This window comes from Sylvia atricapilla, chromosome W, assembly GCF_009819655.1.
Source record: "Sylvia atricapilla isolate bSylAtr1 chromosome W, bSylAtr1.pri, whole genome shotgun sequence".
Classification (NCBI taxonomy): domain Eukaryota; kingdom Metazoa; phylum Chordata; class Aves; order Passeriformes; family Sylviidae; genus Sylvia; species Sylvia atricapilla.
The window spans coordinates 7936771-7959046 of NC_089173.1; the positions used below are offsets into that span (position 1 = coordinate 7936771).

At 44.1% G+C, this 22276-nt stretch overlaps 1 protein-coding gene across 1 annotated transcript in view; it reads right to left on the reverse strand.

The window, feature by feature from the left end:
* The window catches only part of LOC136373305 (transcription factor RFX3-like), a 215638-nt gene that overhangs the window by 89307 nt on the left and 104055 nt on the right, over positions 1-22276 (reverse strand). The gene's annotated exons all lie outside the window — the stretch shown is intronic.

Here is a 22276-nt window from a genome sequence, read left to right on the forward strand (position 1 = left end):
ATCTGAAGGGACCTACAGGGAAGCTGGAGAGGGAATCTTCATCAGGAACTGTAGTGATAGGAAAAGGAGTAATGGGTACAATTTGAAAGAGGGGAAATTTAGGTTAGACAAGAAAAAAATTCTTTACTGTGAGGCTGGTGAGGGACTGGAACAGGTTGCCTAGAGAAGTTGTGGATGCCCCATCCGTGGCAGTGTTCGAGGCCAGGTTGGATGGGGCTTGGAGCAACCTGGTCTAATGGAAGATGTCCCTGCCCAAGGCCGGGAGTTTGGAACTAGATGATCTTTAAAGCCCCTCCCAACCCTTAATATTCTGTGATTTCATGCTTAGCACATAAACTGGGAGGAGTTCGCCAGGGGGTTAGAATCGCAGCTCAGGGATGGGATGGGCAGTCAGCAAGTTGTGAGCCACTGCATTTTGCATAATTTGTTTTGTATATTCTATTTTTTTCTCTTCCTTTTTTGTCTTAGTAAAGTTTCTTTATCTCAACTGTGGTGATTTTTAGAGAATTAATTTGTGTTTTATAGAAATATATGATATAAAATCATTTTGAATCCAACAAATAAAAGGCGATTGGGAAACTGCAGCCTCTGCCAGGAACAGGGCAAGCAGCGCATTTGCAATAAAAAGAAGGGTGTCTCCACCAGGAGATGGGTCTCCTCCAAAGATGGGATTACCAACAACCCAGTGATCAAAACCTGATGGAAATCTTATCTACATCGGCCTGGGTGTGCAACCCAATACCGGGTTCCCATAAATGTAATCAGGCATCCAGCCCTGTCCGGAAAGCTATTCATCAGACCGGCAGATGGGAAGAAAAGAAATATGAATATGGAACAATGACTGAGTGGACAAAAGGATGAGGCAACCTTCTTTCTGGCCGAAAAACTGTATATAAACCGGCCCTGCAAAAGCGAACTTTGTGAACGGGGAGAGATATGGTGCAATAGAGGCTGGATCTAAGGTTCACCCAGTACTGATCCCAGGCTCGGTGCTGACCTTTGCTTGTGGCTTTTTCGAATTTCTATTTGGCAACATTTCTCAATAAAATGGTTTATTGATGAAATTGGCTGATCACTTATTACATCAACCCATGAGGTTTATTATTCATAGAATCACTGCATCATAGAATCATCAAGGCTGAAAAGACCTTTAAGATCATCAAGTCCAATAGTCAACCTCAACAATTGTCAAGTCCAACTGTCAAACCATTTTTCTCAGTTCTCTTCCCCATCCCACTGCAGGGAGGGAGGAGTGAATGAACAGCTGTGTGTACATTACAAAACTGTAAACATAAAAAAATGTCAGCCAAGAGGGTCCTATATACAAGAGTCCTATAAATGCTTTGTTTTGATTTCAAATTCTCTGAAATTCTCTGGCAAAAGCTTGAAATTCTGAGCTCATTTGTATTTTAAGACATTGAATTAGTTCAGCAGAGTGAAATTTTAAATTGGACAGCAATATGTACAATGTTATTATGAAAAATAAGGAAAAACTAAAATAGAACTACAATTTGTGAAAGTATTTGTGAAGAGAGTAGAAAAGTCAAAGGAACAGCAGCAATTTTACACGATTCTTTCCAACTATTAAACATTTGGGCCTCATTAACCAGCTAATCTTTGTGGGAGGTTAGGCTTTTTTTTTTCTTCTTTTTCTAAGAGGGAATTTTCTCCCATTTGTTGCTAAGTTATATTAATGACCAGTACTTAAGAGAGAAAAAAGAAGTGTCCAAGGTGGGGGGAAGTGCAGATGGCTGCAGCCCCTTAGCCAGGGTCTTTGTTCTGGGGAAGGGCAGAGCTACCTCGAGATTTAGGCTGGGGGTTAGGGGCTGGGCTCAGCTCCGAGCTCTCTCTTGCTCTCGGGATAGGAGGGGAGGCAGGCTGTGGTCGCTATGCGAAGAATTTGCCACCAGTGCAGAGTCCCATCTCCTACCTACTTTTTTCTCCTACCGTGAGTTTTGGGTTATTCTCCTGATGGCTGAGTGAAAGGAATCTGTGTACACTATTGTCAATTTGGTAGTAAGTTACATTGACTTCTAATATATGCTACTTCTATGCTAGCTGTAATATAGGTACCTTTATGTCATGCACTGTTTTATGTAATCTACTAGTAGTTATTTTAGTTTATCCTGTGTAGTAACTAACTCTGTTTAAGGCCTTTTGTCTGTTACCTCATATCTATTCAATAAATAACTCATTTTACAATAGACCTAATCGATCATTCTTAAGAACTTGCAAGCCAGAGTGATTTAGGTGAGGGTCACTTAAGTAGACCTACAGCCAAAAATCTGAGCCTAAGGCAGGGCTTGTCCAAAGCTCTCACTCGATCCATAACAGTCTCACTCGAGTAAAGTAAAGGGGCAGAATCATCTTTTTTGACTTTCTGGCCACACTGCTTTTGATGCAGCCCAAGGACATAGTTGGCTTTCTGGGCTGCAAGCATATATTGCCAGCTCATGTCCAGTCTCTCATCCACCAGCTCCCTCAAGTCCTTCTAAGCAGGGCTGCTCTCAATCAGTTCATCCCCCATTCTATATTAACACCGGGGTTCACCTGGACCCGGGTGCAGTACCAGCACTTGGTCTTGTTAAATCTTATGAGGTTCTCATGGGCCTGGTTCTCAAACTTGTCCAGATTCCTCTGGATGACATCCCATTCTTCAGGTCTGTCAACTGCACTTATCATCATGGCATCATCTGCAATTCTGCTGAGGGTGCACTCAATCCCTTTGTCTATGTCATTAATGAAGATGCTAAATAACACTGGTCCCAATATGGACCCCTGAGGGATACCACTTGTCACTGATGTCCATCAGGACTCTGAGCCATTGATCAGTACCCTTTGGATGCAACTGTCCAACCAATCCCTTATCCACCTAAGAGTCCACCCATTGACTCCATGTCTCCAGTTTAGAGAGAAGGATATAGGGGACCATGTCAAATTAATTCTTTGCCCTTTTTTTTAATATATTCTCTGTATTCTTTACACATATATTTGTAGCTCTGTAGCCTATTATTGTATTTGTAGTTAGCTCCAGTATGTTTTCCTTAGCCTCATAGGCAGAAATACAAATCACATTCCAGAAGCTCCAAGCTGTTGGTTCAAGGCTCCTTTCCTACCTTGGTTCTTCCTGGGAACCAAGGTTGAAACCAGCTCTTCAAGACACATTTTCATAAACAGAGTTTAGTCCCCATCTAGAGATGGGGAAATTCAAAAAAGAGTTGAACTGGGGGGAATTACCTCACCAGTTATGCTTCTAATTGGGGATTCTTGTCAGATATGCTAATTTGCAAAATGTATAAAAATGGTATGTGCATTATGATGTGTGTGCATCTTCTGTGTTTTCCACCTGGCAAATTGTGCACCAAAGGATTCTTATAAAGGTAACCCCTTTTTATCACCCTGTATCTGGCTCATGATTTTAGGGCCAGGGAAAAGGCATCATTCCAGAAGTCCAAATAAATTACATCTGTAGCCCTTCCCTTGTCCACTGATGGTGTCACTCCATCCTAGAAGGCCACTAGGTTGGTCAGGCAGTACTTGCTCTTGGGGAAGCCATGCTGACTGTCCTGAATCACCTCCCTGTCCTCCATGTGCCTTACCATAGCTTCTAAGAAATAATTTTTTTTTTTTTTTTTTTTTTTACTTTAAGATTGGTCAAATGTGTATTGAGTCTGGCTGAGCTGAAATTCATTTTCCCATAGCAGCCCTCCCAGTGCTATGCTTTGCATTGGGAGCTAGAAAGATGTTGATAACACACCAGTGTTTTGGCTGCTACTGAGCAGTGCTGGCACAGCATCAGCACTGTCCCTCCAGCATCCTCCCCCCCATCAAGGGGATGGGAGTGGGCAAGATCCTGGGAGGGGACACAACTAGGCCAGCTAAGTCAAATTAACCAAAGGGATATTCCATACCATATGATGTCAGCTTAAATATAAAAGCTAAAGGAGGGAGGAAGAATAGTGGGCATTTGTTATTTATGTTTGCCTTACAGAGCAACCACTTCATGTGCTGAAGCCCTGCTTCCTGGGGAGTGTCTGTCATGGGTTGAAACAGTATCTCTCTGCTAGGACCTTGGAATTCTATGGAAAGGAAAGGGACCTATGGGGGAGCAGGTTTTGGATTTCACATGCAATTCTGACCACTCAGAAAACAGAAAGCGACTTTTGGTAATACCCATATAAAAGTTGAAGCTGGGTTAGAGACTTCCTCTTTCTCCCTCATCTGGCAAGCAGGTAAAAGGTGGGGTGGCTGAGGAGAGCCGGCTTAGGCTCTGGCTGCCCCCAGGGTGGCCGGGGCCTGCTGGGACTCCAAGAGCTGCTGCCCTCAGAGGAGGCAGGGCCAGTCGCGTGTCTGGGGCCGTGTTGGGGATTGGGATGAGTCATGGCAGGACCATGCTCCAGGCCCCCCTGGCTGCCAGCACCTCTGGCCCAGGGGGGAGGAAGGGATTCCCCCCTCCCCCCAGCCTATGCTGGGCCTTACAGAGCAACTGGAGCGGCTCACACCATCAGATCGAGGGGTGGTAAAACAGAGTATCCATCAGCCTCCCCCCCCCCATCCCCCATGCAGGTATGGCTTTGAAACATTTGCAGATGCTGGGGCAAAGATCACCTGACCACCACAGGCCTGGGCAAGCTTTAATTCCTCCCTGACACAGACTGAGACTTTAAAACTCTAACCCTTCTCGGAGATGAAAGAAAAGGCCAAATTGGACACATGTAAAGGGACAATATGGAGATCTCAAAGTCAGTAAAGGAACAGTGACTTTAAGTGGTGGAGATGACAAGTTGCCTTGGTTCTAGGCTGAGAATCTTCTATGGATTTTGGTAACAGGATAATCTTTTAAATTGTGGACAATATAAATTGGGGAGATGATTTGTGGATTTGAGCAAAGGTGAAATGAATAAAATGTAAGAAATTCCCATTTTTGACACAGTCTGTCATTTGTTAACAAAGTTATGCTGTTTAAAATGTTATGCCAGTTGTACCCTGTCTGCTAAGAAAGCTATGCTGTTTGTACCAAAGTTTGTACCCTCAAAACCTTATTCCAAGTTGTATACCCCCTCTAAAACCCCGGCTTCCCTTCCCCTTCCGTCAGGCTAGGCTGTCGCCATTCCCACCGGCTCCTCGAACTGCTGGCCCCGCCTAATAGGAAAATCCAAAGACTTCCATGGTGCACCGCTCCAAACCGAAGTGCAGTTGCCGGCAAACGGACCCAAAAGCCACGATCCAGCACAAAATCCAGATAAAAGAGAGACACTACAACAACGAGAAGACCCTCAGACTGAATTCTGCTTCTGCCGCCTCGCCATGACCACAAAGAGACTGGGAAACAGTGACACCCCTAGACCACACGAGCCCAGTTGAGTTCCTGGGGATTCCCATGTGGCCGGAACTCCCGACTCTGCAGCGAGAGCAGCAGATTCGTCTGACACCTCATCCTCAGCAGCGGCCCAAACAAGAACGGCGATAGGAGCGAGAACGGCGATAGGAGCGAGAATGGCGAGAAGAGTGAGAACGGCGATACGAGCAGCGACGGCGCAGGCGACCCCTCGAGTTCCCCCTTGAAAGAGCTGACTAATAAAGGCCTTTCAAAGGAGCAGGTCTCCTGGCCCGTTTTTAACAAAGGTATCTGTGATCTGTGATGAACTAAATGAACATTTTTGTGCCCTCATGAGAGGTTGAACAGAGAGAGGTGAGAAGAAGCTCTATGCCAGTGAAGAAGTGAGAAGACCATCTCTGTTCTGAGTTGAAAAAATCCTTTGTTTTGTTTTGAAACAGCTCATTTTTAAAAGGTACCACCCCAATTTTGTGAAGTCCATGGCCCATAGATAGTCATGGGAAAGGCTACATGATATGGGAAGTTTCCACAGATGCAGATTGTCTGGGTGGGCTGCCTTTGTGTGAAAGTTACCACACCACAGGAGTCACTTCTTGCTCTCAAAGACTGAATGAATGACTGTTTTATAAGTGGTACTGACCTGGAGTTCTGAGTTTTGTCTCTTTACAATTGTTTGTAGAAAATGAACAGATTGTAGTGAGAGAATGGGTTGGTTTTAGAAAATAATTTGTGTTGGGTTTTGTTTTTTTTCTTTTCTTATGTTCTTCTCTTAGTGTATGTTAATAAAATCTATCTTCTTTTGCTTCTAAGTTGAGCCTGCTTTTGCCTTTTTCTCCCTAAATCCTATCACTTGGATAAGCAAACTTAAACCACAACAGTGTCTAAACATCACTCGCTATAGAGAATAAACTTTTTTTTTCTCTGCTTATGTTCATGCAAACTTTTGCTTTAATAAACTGCCTTATCTCAACCAATTATTTGTTTTCCATCTTATTTTCTCTCCCCTGTCCCACTGGGAAGGAGAGTGATATAGTGGCTTGGTGGGCACCTGGCATTCAGCCAAAGTCAACCCATTACATGTTGATCCTGTTTGTTTCTCATACTGAGTGCACTTGTGTACAAGCATTTCAGCTATGCTCCTGATCCCTAAATCTAAGTGTAAACATTCCCTCTTTCTGTTTAAAACTATTGCCCCTTGTCCTGTCAGTACAAGCTCTGGCAAAAAGTGCCTCTCTGCCCCCTTTATATATTGAAAGACTGCAATAAGGTCTCCCCAGAGCCTTGCCTTCTCTTCTCTTCTCTTCTCTTCTCTTCTCTTCTCTTCTCTTCTCTTCTCTTCTCTTCTCTTCTCTTCTCTTCTCTTCGCTTCGCTTCGCTTCGCTTCGCTTCGCTTCGCTTCGCTTCGCTTCGCTTCGCTGAACAACACCAACTCTCATAATCTTTCCTCTTACAAGAGGTGTTCCAGCCCTCTAATCATCATTGTGGCTCTCCTCTGGACTTTCTGTAACGGAACTGGATGTTGGACCCTGTTGCTGTTTCTTTTCTGCAACGGCGGCGGCCTGGTCTTTAGGAACGACAGCACGGCGTACACATTCTCGCCTGTCGCCGGGCTTAGTAACACGCTTACGCCAGTTTGGTGGACGGTTACAAGCGTTTATTATCTCAAACATGCAGTTTAAATACTCTGGGGTTCTTCACTACGTCAGAGGGGTCTTGCCACACTTCCTGAGTTAGTAGGGAGAATGGAAAAGTACTGGCACATGTTAGTAGGCTTACATTCTTGTGGTGATAGCTTATCTTTGGGGGGTTGGAGTGTTCTCTGCTCTTCCCGTTACAACCGAGATCTTCCGAGCGCCTGTCCCTATCCAACCACAGGACCCTCCAAGTGGGGTCTCATGAGAGTGAAGTAGAAGGGGAGAATTCACCTCCCTCAAACTGCTGACCACACTGACTTTTATGCAGCCCAGAATGTGACTGGTTTTCTGGGGGGCAAGCGCACATTGCCAGCCCATGGCAAATTTTTAATCCACCAGTGCATCCCCAAGTCCTCTTTAGGGCTGCTCTCAATCCATTCATCCCCAGTCTGTATTGATACTGGGGATTGCCCGGATCCAGGTGCAGGACCTTGCACTTGGCCTTGGTGAACTTCATGAGCTTTGCATGGGCCCACTCCTCTCTAGCCTGTCAAGACCCCTCTGGATGGCATGCCATTCCTTCCCTTTTCCTGTCTGTTACCCATGCTGCATGCATTGCTACAGAGGCACTTTAGTGGGCCTATTTACCTTGTCAGCTTTTTAGAGGAACACAAAGGGAAGGGATGTCAACTGCACCACTCAGCTTGGTGTCATCTGAAAACTTGCTAAGGGTGCACTCAAACTCACTGTCATTGATGAAGATATTAAACAGTATCGGTCTCAATATGGATCCCGACAGACACCACTTGTCACTGGGTTTCCACTTGAACACTGCACTGTTGACTATAAATCTTTGGACATGGCCATCTAGCAAATTCCTTATCCAACAGTCCTCATATCTTTCCAATTTAGTGCCCAGAATGTTTTGGGGGACCATTTAAATGGCCTTACAGAAGTCCAGGTAGATGACATCTGCAGCTCATTCCTTTTCCAGTGATGCAGTCACTCCATTGTAGAAGACCATTAAAATGATCATGCACAATTTGCCTTTAGTGAAGCCATGCTGGCTGTGCTAATCTCTTCCTTGTCATCCATATGCCTCAATATATCTTCCAGGAGGATCTGTCCCATGGTCTTACTGGACACGGAGGTGAGGTCTACTGGTTGGTAGTTCCCAGGGTGGTCCTTTTAATATTTTTTAAAAATGGGTGCAATACTTCCTTTATTCCAGTCATCAGGGATGTGGTCTGACCGCCATAACTTCTCAAATACAATGGAGAATGGCTTAGCAGCCACCTCAGCAAACTCCTTTAGGACCCTGGCCTTCATCTTGTGTGGTCTCATGGATTTATGTATGCTCAGGATTTTTAGGTGGTCACAAACCTGATCTTCTCCTATGATGGGAGGGACTGCTTCCCCCCAGTCTTGGATACAGACCTCGAGGTTCAGGTTGTGAGAAGAGATTGCTGGTGTCAGGGTGGTTGAAGATCAGAGCCTGTAAGTGTGATTCTTCCTGCAACTAAAGTAAAAATGCTTAATTGACATCCTCACCTTGATCGGGCAGCCTGAAGCAAACACCAACCATGAGGTTTCCTTTGTTGGCTTTTCTCTTTTTTTTACCCAAATGGTCTCAACCCATTCAGCGCTGCTTTTCTAAGAGCTGTCTCCAGTCAATCAATTTTTTTACATAGAAGGCAACCTCTCCACCCCTTCTTCCTTGCCTATGCTTTCTGAAGAGTTTATAGCCATCGATTGCAGTGCTCCAGTCATGTGATTTGTCCTACCAATTCTCCATGGTAGCAATTAAATCATAGCTTTCCAGATGCACAGTGACTTCCATGTTTTCCTGTAACATACACATGCTGCATGCATTGCTTCAGAGGCACTTTAGTGGGCCTATTGACCTTGTCAGCTTTTTAGAGGAACACAACCTAATTCCTTTGTGGAATTCACAGATGTCTCTGTTGGTTTCTAACACATCAGCGGCCTCTGCTTGTTTTGTCTGGATGGAAAATGGATCCTTCAGTGCCTTTCAGTAAGGAAACTTTAGGATTCACAGAGCATCCACTATTGCCCAAAAAAGTATAAAACTAGGGCAGATATTCTTCTTCTCCCTTTGAGCTGGGCATGGGGAGTGGGGGATGTGTACACAACAATCTTCAGAGCTTTCTTGATATATGTATGGGCAATATCTTTGTCCCAAGTAGTCTGTCCCTGCTTCCACCTTCTGTGTATTTCCTTTTTGTGTTTGATTTCAGTTTGGAGCTCCATTTGCTTGGGTGGTGGTGGCTGTTCCCCAGCCAGTTAAATGCCAGCAGCAGCAATGGCAGTAGAGGCAGCAGTAGTATTTGCTTTGCGCTGAGAAAAGTATGATGCTTATGAAGCCCTGGAGGGTGTTTGAGTATCACAGTACAGCTAGTCTGTAGCTGGACAGATAAATCTGGCTATAATAATGTCCTGGGGTGACTTTGTGATGCTTGTATTCCCAATTGTCTGTTCTGTTTATGCTGGATATTAAGTTCTACATTTTAAGACTGGTTCCAAGAGTGAAGGGGGGGAAAGAAGAAGCGTGCAGTTTGTTTGCAGAAACTGCACTCACTCTTCCACATTCTGCTCCTAGACTGTGTTGTCTATGGACAGACAGCAAGAGAGAGCTCTCCTTTGCTTTTTAGTTAGTTTTTGCTAGCTGAGGCAGAGAAGTTTCCTGGACTGTGTTTCTTTGGGTTTTTTTCTTAAAACTGTTTAAACCTGTTCTAGACTGAAAAAGCCAGAGAACACCTGGAGCTCATGCCCACTGGGGCCCAAGATGGCATTTTCCAGTGCTAGAGACTGGGCAAGCTGAGCTACAACCCACAGCAAAGACTTTCTCAATTTTGCCATCTCACTTCAGAAGAGTGAGAGGTTTTATTGTTTAATATTAGTAATTTTTTTTATTGCTTTTGAACACTTTGCTTGTTGAATAAACAATTTTTTCCACTTTTTATCTAAGGAAATTTTTTCCTGCATCAGTTGGGGAAGGGGCCACTTAAATTTGCTTTCTGAAAGAACCCCATTCAGAAGTTTCCTCCCAAAATTTGCCCTAAACCAGGACAAATAAGAAACCCAATTTGGCTTTCCTAGTTCAATAAACAAGTCCCTAGTTGAACAATCATATCATGGATTTAAACTCAGAGATCTCAACCAATCCCTCCAAACCCTAAATGCAGACATATCATTGGCCAGGGAGCTGGGCAGTGTTAAGACCCAGACAAATCAGTGTCTAGATTTGGGAGTTTTGAACTCCCTACATAAGAAGGTTCCGAACAATAAAACAGGCTGTTTGTCTTTTGATCAAGAAGACTCGAGTCATGATTTCTGTCTCCAACCTATGACCACACGTAGTGCCCCCGTGTGAGGATGACAGCCATCCCATGAGCAGAGCCAGAAGAGACAGAACAGCCCATCAGGCTGTATAAAAACATGGCGGCATGAAGAGCCGGCCCAAAAATGGTGTGAAGAGCTGACCAAAAACAGCATAAAGAGCCAACAAAAAAACTGATTCCCCTTTGCAAATACCCTTTGTAAATGCAAAATGGCGCCGAAGACATGGGAGGAGGTTTGCACTGGAAGAAAACCCCATAATCAAGGTATTGATTCTCTTTCTACCTAAATGGGGAGCAAAGTATATGCAGCAGGCATTTCTAGCCTTGCTGGCATGGTCTGGGAACCATGGACTGAACATTTTAAAGCCCTGGAAAATTGTTTCGGACTTGCTGAGGCGGTTGGAAGCCGAGCGGGACACAGAGACAGCAGTAAAGATGACACTGACACGCGGAAAGACTCTAAAACTCAGAGATAAAGTGAGTTTTAAAGTAGGTGTGTGATTTATTCAGCGCTGGGCACGATGCGGGATAGCTCCCAAAGGCATCCGCGCCCCTCACTCATTCCCATTCTCCTTTAACCTCTAGAATGTTACATATGCATCAAGTTTTGCAATACACCTATGCATATACATTCCTTGGCTCCTACTCTCCTCACTTTGTATGTTAATTGTCTTATCAGTCCTTTGAGCCTGCGCAGGTGTCTCTGGTGGTTGTCCCGGGGGTCTCAGAGATGAAGAAGGATAGTCTTCCTCAGAGATGAACTTCTGACCCTGTTGTCTTGTGCATGCCCACTGATCCTCTGGTCATAGTCCAAGCTCTAAGGCCAGATTTATCTGGTCCTGGGGGCCCAAAGCGCCTTATTATCTCAGTGTCTCTGGTAATCTTGCATTCTTGTCTTTTGTTCTGGTAAACAACCCCCCTTTTATCAGGCATCTTTGTATTCCTCTTTGCTGTTCTTGCACACAGCCCTGTCTCTTCCTTCGAAGAGCAGCAATACACACCATCTGAATGTCTATCCTTTAATCAGTATTCTTCTAATTTTTATGATTAATATCCTCTAGTTTCTAACCCCATGTTTCAACACCACCTGCCGAAACACCCGCCAAGGACACGGAGCGGGGCAGAGCGGCGAGTGAAAAACCGAGGGAGGAGGGGCCATTATTCGCCAGAGCTCCCCCGCCGGCACCGGGACCATCCTCAGAATGCCTAGGGCCTCCCATGCCCCAGCTACAGGGACCACCATGCAGGCTGCGAGCGACCCCAGAAACCAGAAGAGCGAGAGAGCAGCAAAGACAGGGGTGGGGGTGGGGGTGGGGGGGTGGGGGGGTGGGGAGGTGGAGCTGTGGGTACTGAGCACATGGCCCCGGCAGAGGTGGCCCCAGCAGAAGCAGCGCCACGTTCCCTCCCCCCCCTCACACGGCAGGATTTGCCCGGTAAGGCCACCATCTTGTGGGCTGCGAAAGCCCTACAAGCCGCCTCAGAGCTACTATCCCCAAACTTTGCTGCCTCCACTGCTCCCGCTGCAACCAGGGTACCGTTGCTATTTCCTGCAACGGCAAGGGGTAGTGGGAACTAGCGCAGCCCATTGCAGCACACCATCCTAGTATGATAGATTACCAATCAGTAATTGTTCACTAAACCTATCACAGGAAGCACCTGGTATTCTCGCCAAGACCCTCTCTTCAAACATCCGGCAAAGCAAACAAAAGAAAAGCTGAGTGACCACTTTTTTGCAGGGATCAGAGCTGCATTCCCACAACCACCGGACCACCAACTACCGGGAAGCAGACAAAGACCCCTCCCCAGCAGCACTTTGCGAAAATACAGGAGAAACAGAAAAATACACGTATCACAGGGAGCTGAAAAGTATAAAAGCAGAGACTCTCAGATAGTGGCGTGGACGGTGGTAGAGCAGGAGACTCTCCTGGCCGCCCAGCGTGCTGTTTTGTTTACTGTCGCTTGCTCAATAAATTCCAATCTGATTTAATTGAGCTTGTGTCCAGTCAATTATTGGGACACACATATAACAAATTTGGTGCCGTGACTCGGATAGAGGCAACCTGGTGGGGGTCCCCATACAGGGGAGGCGCCCCGCTGACAAGCGGCCCCTGTTCGGGTAGCACCCCATCTGATCCTCTACCAACGAAGCCTAAAATTTGACAGTAAGCAAAAGAAAGTCGGCAACCCCATAATCTTTGTGCACAAAGCCCGAACGAAGACGCAGGAGTGCGTAAGTATAGGCCGGTTATCCGTTCGGTTGGGGTTGGGTATCCCAGAGTGTGTTGCTGTGAGACATCCAGTGGAGGACAAAGTGAGTGTGGACTCCTCGGTAGTGCGTTTCCCATATCCCGCGAGGGACTGGGCCACGAAAAGGAGGCGAAGTGTGTGTGTGTGTGTGTGAAGGCACTCTGGAAGATGGGACAGGGGAAAAGCAAGCCCTCTGATCCCATGGGTGGGGGACCCCAGGCAAAGCTCCCCCCGATACCGCCAGATAGTCCTCTGGGACTGATGATTACATATTGGGATGATTACCCTTCTAGGCAGGGTAAGAGTAAAGTAAAAATGATTCACTATTGTATGGAGGTGTGGGATGGAAAGCAAATTAGAGGTGACCACCTATACCGGCCTGTGTTTGGTTCCTTTGAGGATTGGATTTGTCAGGCTTTGAACATTTATGTAAGTTCCAGGGAACCTTTCAGTTCAGAGAGTGAGTATGCACATCTCTGGATCAGGTCAGAAACTAGGATAAATTTATACCCTCTAAAAGAAAAAGGGGGAGAGGATGAAGTACCTGTTTTACCTCCTCCTTATATACCACCACCCCCTCCCCCAGCACCTCTTCCGCCTGCACCCCCTTCTGTGCCAAATTACCCTGATGGTACAGACTCTGCATCTGGTTCTCCCGGTGAACACTGGAGAGTAACAAGGAGTCAGACGAAAAGTAAACAACATGAGAGCGGGTTATACCCACTCAGAGAAATTGCTATGGGGGGTCCGCAGCCGGGTATGGGATATGTAGCAGTCCCTTTGAATTCAGGAGATGTGCGGGAATTTAAGAAAGAAATGGGGAACTTGTTAGAGGATCCCTTAGGAGTTGCAGAAAGGGTGGATCAGTTTCTAGGGCCCAACATATATACCTGGGATGAAATCCAGTCTATACTGGGCATCCTATTTACAGCAGAAGAGAGGGGAATGATCAGAAGGGCCGGAATGAGACTGTGGGACCAGCAACACCAACAGGGCCCCGTGGCAGATGTTAAGTGGCCCCTTCAGAGACCGAACTGGAATAATCAGGATCCAGTGGATCAAGGTCATAGGCAAGACCTAAGGACAATTATTGTCCAAGGAATAAGAGAATCAGTCCCTCGGGGGCAGAATATCAATAAAGCTTTTAATGAACAACAAAAGAAGGATGAAACTCCCACTGAATGGCTGGAGAGGTTACAAAAAAGTCTCCAGTTATACTCCGGGGTAGATCCTAATACCCCGGTGGGACAAGCCCTGCTGAAAACTCAGTTTGTGGCCAAATCATGGACAGATATCAGAAAGAAGCTAGAAAAGATAGAAGATTGGCAAGATCGTGGATTAGATGAATTGTTGAGAGAGGCTCAGAAAATTTATGCAAGGTGGGAGGATGAGGCTTACAAGAAACAAGCTAGAATAATGCTGGCAGCAGTCAGAGACAGGCAGAGAACAGCAGATTCCAGAAAGGGATTTGAGGCTCGACACAAAGAATCTGGGACAAAGAGACCCCCGAAGGAGGATAGAGGTGTATTAACGTGCTTTTACTGTGGAAAGAAGGGACATGTTAAGAAAGATTGCAGAAAGAGGATAATGGATGAACGGATGTTCAGGGAGGAATAGGGGTGTCAGGGGCTCTATTTACTGGGGACTCGAGAAAGAACTGAGCCCTTGATAAAATTAAAAGTGGGTCCCCAACAACAAGAAATTGAGTTCCTAGTGGACTCAGGGGCGGAGAGATCAACCGTCCAAAAATTACCTCGGGGGTATGAAATATCCTCAGAAAAAGTTCAAGTTATTGGAGCTAAAAGGGAACCGTTCAAGGTACCCATAATTAAAGATGTATTGTTTGAAACAGACTCTAAACTCGGCATAGGGTCTTTGCTGCTAGTGCCTGAGGCCGATTATAATTTGTTAGGTCAAGATTTGATGATTGAATTAGGAATTAACTTGGAAGTAGTGGGAAAGAAACTTACCATTAAGCTGTGTCCCTTAAGGACTGAGGATGAAGAGAAAATAAATCCTGAAGTATGGCATACTCCAGAGACGGTGGGAAGATTGAACACTGAACCCTTTACAGTGACTATAAAGAACCCAGAGATACCGGTTAAAGTTAAGCAATATCCAATACCTAAAGAGGGGAGACAAGGGTTAAAACCCGAAATAGAGAGACTGATTAAACAAGGGTTGTTAGAACCGTGTGTGTCTCCATTCAATACACCTATTCTGCCTGTAAGGAAGGCAGATGGAAATTACCGATTGGTGCATGACTTACGAGAAATCAATAAAAGAACAGTTGCAAGATTTCCTGTGGTATCTAACCCCCATACCCTCCTAAGCCAATTAGGTCCTGAAGATAAATGGTATAGTGTAATAGACCTTAAAGATGCCTTCTGGGCATGTCCGCTAAGTGAAAAAAGTCGAGATTATTTTGCTTTTGAGTGGGAAGATCCAGATACCCACAGAAAACAACAACTAAGGTGGACAGTGCTCCCTCAAGGTTATACGGAGTCCCCTAATTTGTTTGGCCAAGCATTAGAACAAATTCCAAGGGGGTATGAACCGGCTGCAGGGATTACTCTTGTCCAGTATGTGGATGACCTGCTTCTGGCAGGAAAAAGCAAGGAGGCTGTCAGGCAAGAGAGCATTAAATTGCTGAACTTCCTAAGCCTGCAAGGCCTTTAAGTATCAAAGTCTAAATTACAGTTTGTTGAAAAAGAAGTGAAGTATTTAGGACATAGGTTAAGTAATGGGACAAAGAGATTAGATCCTGAAAGGGTTAACGGTATATTATCGCTGTCAGCTCCGAAAACTAAAAGATAAGTTTGACAGCTGCTAGGTTTATTTGGGTACTGCAGACAATGGATTGAGAATTACAGTAAAAAGGTAAAGTTCCTTTATACTAAGCTGATAAGAGATGGCCTGGTAACGTGGACCCAAGGAGACGAAAACCAACTAGAGGAATTAAAAGAAGAACTGGTAAACGCCCCGGTCCTAAGCTTACCAGACTTGAAAAAGCCATTTTTCCTATTTGTGAATACAGAAGAGGGGACAGCATTCGGGGTACTTGCTCAAGAATGGGCAGGGAGCAAAAAGCCAGTAGCATATATTTCCAAACTCCTTGACCCAGTAAGCCGGGGATGGCCCACGTGTTTGCAAGCAATAGTGGCAGCTGCACTCCTAGTAGAAGAAGCACATAAAGTAACTTTCGGAGGGGAACTAAAAGTATTATCACCCCATAATATTAGGGGTGTGTTTCAGCAAAAAGCAGATAAATGGATAACTGATGCTCGACTAGTTAAGTACGAGAGCATCCTCATCTCTTCTCCCAGAATAACCCTTGAAACCACGGCACTGCAAAATCCCGCACAGTTCCTATATGGAGAACCTAGTGAAAATTTAACCCATGACTGCCTTCACAATATAGAGGAACAAACAAAAATCAGGCCAGACTTAGAAGAAGAAGAGCTTGAAACAGGTGAAAAACTATTTGTGGATGGATCTTCCCGAGTAGTAGAAGGAAAGAGGAAATCAGGATATACAATAATTAATGGAAAAACCTTTACAGTGATAGAATCAGGACCCCTAAGCCCCAGCTGGTCAGCCCAGGCTTGTGAGTTATATGCAGTGCTAAAAGCTTTGCAGCTCTTGGCGGGAAAGGTGGGGACTATATATACTGACTCAAAATATGCTTTTGGGGTAGTACATACCTTCGGGAAGATATGGGAAGAAAGGGGTTTAATCAATTCCCAAGGTAAAGAGTTAATACACCTTGAACTGATAACGCAAATCCTACAAGCTATTAGGCAGCCTAAAAGAGTAGCAGTAGTACATCTAAAAGGTCACCAGAGGGGGCTGACCCCATTGATAAGGAGAAATAACCTTGCAGATCAAGAGGCTACGCGGGCTGCATTAATGACTCTAAAGGGGTGCATAAGTAAAGCGAAAGCCCGAGAAGAGTGCGAGATCTGTGGAGAACACTTGGATGAGCCCCCATGTTATGTTTGCTGGAAAAAAATTTGGGCTAGAAGCAATAAAGTGCACATGTGATGAGGAGAAATACACACACTGCCCCATGCATGACAGAGGTCACCACATTTTGAGTTTCACCATCCAAGAGAAGGACAGATTGAGTCAAATGGGAATTAGAGAAAATAATAATGGGAAGTGGGAACTCCCAGATGGTCGGGAGGTTCTCCCAAAACCTCTGGCCCTGAGAATAATGCAGAAATTTCATGATCTAACTCACTGGGGAACTCAAGCATTAGTAGATCAGTTTGCAAATAAATACACGTGCATTGGGATACATAATATTGCAAAACGCATTGTAGGAGACTGTATGACTTGTCAGAAAGTCAATAAAAATCAGTTAAGAGAAAAAGTACATGGAGGAAGAGAATTAGCCCATAGGCCATTTGCAAAGATGCAAATAGACTTCACTGAGTTACCGAAGGTTGGGAGATACAAATACCTATTAGTAATAGTAGATCATCTAACTCAGTTTGTAGAGGCATTTCCAACAGCATGGGCTACTGCCCAGACAGTACTAAAAATACTATTAGAACAAATTATTCCCTGGTAGGGGCCCTCACTTTGTGTCTAAAGTGGCAAAAGAGACTCTCCAGTCTTTAGGCACTAAGTGGCAGTATCACACTCCGTGGCACCCACAAAGTTCAGGAAAAGTTGAGCGGATGAATGGAGAAATAAAGAAACAGTTGACAAAGCTGATGTTGGAAACAAAAATGTCATGGGTAAAGTGCCTTCCCTTAGCACTATTGAATATAAGAACGCAGCCCCGCACAGATGTTGGGATTTCTCCTTTTAAAATGTTATATGGAATGCCATATGATCTAGAAATTCCACAGGATCATCCTCAATTAGAAGAATCACAAATTAAACCCTATCTAATACAATTAATGACTAGAAGGGAGAGACTGCGAGCCAAAGGTTTGGTAGTCCAGAGACCACCTTTAGATGTGGCAATGCACAAAATCAAACCAGGAGACAAAGTATTGATTAAGTCATGGAAAGAGTCTTCCCTGACTCCTCGTTGGGAAGGACCCTATGTTGTTTTACTCACTACAGAAACTGCTATCCGGACAGCTGAAAGAGGGTGGACTCACGCAAGCCGAGTGAAAGGGCCTGTCCAAGACTCCTCTTCCTGGCAAGTTATCGGCATACCTGGAGATTCAAAGATCACGCTCAAAAGGACATAAATTAACTGATTGGTAACAGAAGTACACACGAGTAATTATCGTGTAGTAACTGAACCACATGTAAATGGTAGTGATATTAGAATTTAATGTGAAAAATCCTAATTGTAATTGTTACCCTTTTGTATGCTGTATTTGTAAAGTGTGCCAAGAATGGTGGTGGTTCTATTGCCAATAAGGATACCCTCCTTCTGGAGTGTGTAGCCCTTGTTGGAAACAAGAAAGGGAAATCTCCAAATTTGCTTTACACTTTAAAGTATTAAAAAAAAAAAAAAAAAGAAAAAAAAAAAAAAGGGTTCCAATGAATTGTGAAATTGTGAAGGATATTTGTATACTGAATTCGGCCTGAATATTTTTGGTATCATTCCAATGAACCAATCCCATTCATAACAGAAATTATAGAGGAGTGTGACCATAGAGCTCTGGAAGGAGTCAAGTGTGATATACCTTTAGTGAAAAGATAAAAATTTGGAATCTTATAAGCAGAGGCAAGTGAACCAGCATTAATGCTCCTGAAGAATACTCTTTCTGCCGAGAAGATGGTACCCCCCGTGGCTCGAAGCAACCGAGTCGACGGGCGAGGCAGAGGGGTAAGAAAGTGTGGAGAACAAAGTCCCATGAATGAGACTGTGCAAAAATGCTGGAAAAGCTGCCTCGTATCACTAGAAAAAGGCACCTATGACTCCACAGGCAAAAGCTCTAGCAAGCCCCTGAGATCAAAAGAAAATTTAAAAGTAATATGTAGACAAAAGGACTCCCACCCTTCACAGCATGCATTAAGACTTATGGTATCTGTAATATTCTGTGATTTAGTAATGATGGAAATTGATCAATATGAACACCAACCATTCAAGTGGTCTCTAGTTAGAGGGGAAGACCAGCAGGTGATTCAGACAATCATTACTCCGGGAGCCCCTAGTTTTACGCCCACTCTGTGTCAAATAGTGCCCATAGAACCCTGTCCGAATCTGAAGGGATTCTACATCTGTCCAAGTTTGAATCCTGGGAAAGGATATTGCAATAGTCCAGGGCATTATTACTGTGCATATTGGGGATGTGAAACTATTGCGGCTGACTGGAGCCCGGGAGCAGGTCCTGATAAGTTCCTCAAAGTAGGGTGGGGACCATGGGGATGTGATCCACCTGAAAAAGATTCATACAGTGGCATTAAGCTAGGCCCCCGGTGTGGCATCCCACTAGGCAAAGTGAATTGTAAATTCATATATGTGAACATATCTAAGCCTATGGATCCCGGCTGGATGACTGGAAAAACATGAGGCATGAGATTTTGGAAGTCTGGTACTACCAGAGGCGGGTTGTTCCTTATCAAGAAAGAAATGGTAACACCTGAACCACAAGCAGTAGGTCCCAACCCAGTTATTGGCCACCTGAGAGACTCAGAAGCTCCACACATAACAGAGGCCCCAGTCTTAAATATTACCAATACAGCAGAACTTAATCCCAGTTCAGGTATAAAAGATGACTCATTGTGGAAACTCTTAAATACCACATATCAAGTTTTGAACTCTACTAACCCAAACTTAACCCAACATTGTTGGTTATGTTATGATGTCAAACCACCTTTTTATGAATCAGTAGGAGTCCGTTCGAGAATAAGATGAATTAATGGATCAAACCCATCCCAGTGTCTATGGAGAGAGAAGAAACAAGGGATAACAATGCAATACGTATCTGGGAAGGGAAGGTGCATAGGTAACGTGCCCCCAAGTAGACAACATCTGTGCGGAATAATAACCTCCCTGAAAGAAAAACCACCTGCAGACTGGCTAGTACCAGACAGCAATACCAAATGGATTTGTTCCAAGACAGGAGTCACCCCTTGTCTATCCCTTAAACTATTCAATGAGAGTGAAGAATACTGTATACAAGTGACTATTATCCCTAGAATAATATACCATTCCAAAAATTTCATGTATGATCACCTAAACTCCCATCATTTGCAGAAACGAGAACCTATCACTCTCTCTGCCCTAACAGTCGCTGCCTTGATAGCTGTAGGAGCTATGGGAGCAGGGACAGGAATAACTTCACTGGTTCAGCAGAATCAAAAATTCCAATCATTAAGAATAGCTGTAGATGAAGATTTAGCTCCGATAGAAGAATCAATTAGTGCTTTAGAGAAATCAGTCAGGTTACTGTCAGAAGTCGTCCTACAAAAGCGAAGAGGGTTAGATCTCATGTTTCTTCAACAAGGGGGGTTGTGTGCTGCCTTTGGAGAACAATGTTGTGTTTATGCAGATCATAACAGAGTGGTAAGAGATACCATGGCTAAACTCAGAGAAGGCCTGGAAAAGAGAAAATGAGAACGAGAAGCTCAACAGAGTTGGTATGAGTCCTGGTTTAATTACTCCCCCTGGCTAACTACACTGTTATCAACCATTGCAGGACCAGTAATCTTGCTAGTTCTGGGATTAACATTTGGACCATGTATATTCAATAAACTAATTGAAATAGTAAAAAGTAGATTAGAAGCAGCACACTTAATGCTCATCCAAGCCAAATATGAGCCAATTGAAAATGAAGGTATAGAAGCCGAAGCTCTGATTCTGAGTCAACAGGAGTTGCAGCGGTTCAGTGAACAAAATGGAAAAAAAGAAAAAGGGGAAATTATGATAGATTACCAATCAGTAATTGTTCACTAAACCTATCACAGGAAGCACCTGGTATTCTCGCCAAGACCCTCTCTTCAAACATCCGGCAAAGCAAACAAAAGAAAAGCTGAGTGACCACTTTTTTGCAGGGATCAGAGCTGCATTCCCACAACCACCGGACCACCAACTACCGGGAAGCGGACAAAGACCCCTCCCCAGCAGCACTTTGCGAAAATACAGGAGAAACAGAAAAATACACGTATCACAGGGAGCTGAAAAGTATAAAAGCAGAGACTCTCAGATAGTGGCGTGGACCGTGGTAGAGCAGGAGACTCACCTGGCCGCCCAGCGTGCTGTTTTGTTTACTGTCGCTTGCGCAATAAATTCCAATCTGATTTAATTGAGCTTGTGTCCAGTCAATTATTGGGACACACATATAACACTAGGGGGCCCCCAAGCGGCACACCCCCCTTCTTACCGTAACCAGGGAGCAGGGCATTAGGCAAGATGGCCACAGCGAGCGGCAGGCGCCGTCCCAGCCACCACAGCCATCACAGCCCATTCACCCATGGTTATGCAAGTGATCAGCATACAGAGCAACCCCTGAAAAGACTACCCACAGAATTAAGATGCATTAAAAGCTCCTTTGGTAATGTTTTCAATAATCGGATACAAGAAATAGTTGCCATAGAAACAGATACTCATTCTAATGTTGGTTTCTAGGTACTTTCAACAGTTTTAGTCCCAACAATACTAAACTCTCTTCTTTTCAAATGTGCATTGACGTTTCAGTATAATACTGAGTAATATTTAAAGATTTTATTTTAATTTAAACATTTTCTTCTGTATAAAACTCACAATAATTTTCTAGGCTATTTTTATCCCTCCAAAGAAAAAAGAAGCATCAAAGTATGTACTTTCATCTTCCAAAAATCCTACAATTTCAGTTAAAAGATTTCAAAATCCAAATTACGTTTTGTTCTCAGTCATCTAAAACTGTGCAAATATTTTCCTTGGCTGAAACAGGGAAATGTTTCCTTTAATGGTTTTAAATTGGTTTGTTTGTAACAGGAGGTAAATAGTGCTTTCCAAAGAATTATATATATATGTGTACATAGTTGTAGTTATTTACAAGTTATTTATATAACATTAGTCATTTAGTTAAAGATAGATAACAAAGTCAACTGTTCCATGAGTCATTACTAAAAGATTTCCTTTAAAGATATAATAGGGAAGTTCCATCTAGTCTAGGTCTTAGCCCTGGCCAGGCTATGGCCTTGACTGGCAGGAAAAGTTTTAAACACAGGTGTTTTCTATGCTAAAAATGAAAGTAAGTCACTTTAATTAGCTGATTTGGCTTTGCAAAAGCTGAACCCCTTTCCCTTTGAGATAAACATGAAGGCCTTGTCTGGAAGAGGCCTTTCAAGTCCTCATTGTGAAAAGGAGGCTCTTCAGTGATGTCAGACCCTGGATAATGGTAAAGCATATAAGCCGTTTAAGATTCACCTTGTTAATTTAATTCAAAAGTACATTTTTTGTTCCTATTATAGTTGCTAAAACAAAGAAAGGGGAGAAGTGTGGGGTGGATGTACACCCCCCTCAAGAGTCTTGAGTGCTCTCACGGTCTCATATTTTTCTCATCTTTTTCAATCAATTCACAACATAACCTAGCAAGCCATCAGCTTGTCAGAACATTGTCAATAGTAAGACAATTTACCCACCACCCTATTTGAACTCCAAGACTCAAACATTTGGGAGACATCAGTGGCAGAAGGATGTGTGTTTTTAATTGAAATGGTTTTGAGTTGAATGCTTTCTTTTTTTTAGTGTTAAGTTGTAACTTGAAACTCTAGGTAGTTAACCTGTGGCATGTTAG